Source organism: Brassica rapa, chromosome A09 (assembly GCF_000309985.2).
Source record: "Brassica rapa cultivar Chiifu-401-42 chromosome A09, CAAS_Brap_v3.01, whole genome shotgun sequence".
NCBI lineage: Eukaryota > Viridiplantae > Streptophyta > Magnoliopsida > Brassicales > Brassicaceae > Brassica > Brassica rapa.
Window position 1 is genome coordinate 22,526,516 of NC_024803.2, and position 1,658 is coordinate 22,528,173.

Sequence of the window (1,658 nt, forward strand, 5' to 3'; positions counted from 1 at the left end):
GTTTCACTATTGTTTTCGATTTATCATTTACTGCTTTTAAAACTATTAAAACCTTTTAGTCTATCTTCATTTCTAATTATTTAAGTCTGTTGAGTAATCCTAGAGTCTCTGTGGATTCGATCCCTAAGTACTACATCTGAACCTCTTTTGATGAGAGTAACACTCTTTAGGGTAATTTGAGTGATATCATTAATCAGTGAGTATTTGTGTGGTAAAGAGTTGGAGATTTTGTGTCCTGAAGTTGAGAATCACCCATGTTCTTCAGCCTTTGATTTTAATCGGTAAAGATGTAAGTTGTTGTGTGGATCGGTTTTATGTGAGCATTTCTGTTGGATTGACTGCGATTCAGCTTTGTTCTGATTGAGTCAGACCTTTTCTTGATGTGGTACTGATCAGGTTTGGCGTGGCTCAATCTTAAAATGGAGTATCAGTTGAGTTCAGACAGTGTTTTATTTGAACCGGTAAACTTTTTTGTCTTTTGATCCAAATCAGTTTAGATTGTAACCAGCTGGCTGAGTTGTTGTTCTTACTCTCTGGATTAATTTCTTAATCCCTTTTGTGGATTTATATTAGTTCATTTCATGGTCCCCTAGCATCTAGACAACTTAGCTGAAACGATTTATGTTTGAACCGAACTGAACTGCTTTGAACTAAGCCGAGTAGAGTTTCTATTGGAATCGACCTGACTGATCTTGTATCCACACATTCTGAATCAGGAGTGAAATGGAGTTCTATTAGTTGAGCTCGAGTCTAGTCTTCCCTAGCCAATCTCATGGAATCAAAGGTGAGTCTAGATAGATGAATGATGAGTAGTGAATAAATATTTCTTGATTGAACGTACTGATTGTAGATGATTGATATGCTTTGTCTCTTGATCAATATTTAATTGGTGGGGTGTTTACTTAGTGTAAACACTTAATAAATATGTATGAATGATCGTAGAGGTTTATTCCGAACCTTAGTACTTGTTCTCAAGTACTAATATATTAGATTATTAAATATATGAGTACAAATCATGAAGTCTTATTGTATACTCACTCTCCCGAAGTTCCCGTATTACCGTGAATTGTTCCTGCGATATGGAACAAGGTCACGAAGACACGATGATGGGGTCGCACCCTGGAGGCCGTGTAACTGCATGCAGCGTTTGTTTTTCGATCTTGGAATATCTAATGGAGATGATGGTTATATTTATTTCCCCTCTAGGCTCGGTAGCCTTGGTGGTTTCCGGGTTTAGTTTATATATATATATATATATATATATATATATATATATATATATATATATATTATAAGTATCAGTGTATGGCGGGTGTCGTGGAGATGATGTTTAAGATAAGATTCACATCGATGGAATGATAGGCTTTATATATGCATTCTTATTAGTTATGAAATATATTTCCACTGCATACAAATGGAGTTGATTGTTCGAGATATTACTAATATACGTTGGGGTGCGGGACTAGGCTCACTGAGTAAACTAGTTACTCATGACTCATTTGTGATGCAGGTAACCAGTAGACGGGAGACCTTACTCTAGGACGGGAAGGAACGTCATTAGCCAGCGGTAGTTTTATTATCCTTGCAAAGTCATTTTGATATATCTTATGTATAAGATTTGTAGACCGAAAACCTCGAAGTTAAATTATAACAAATTT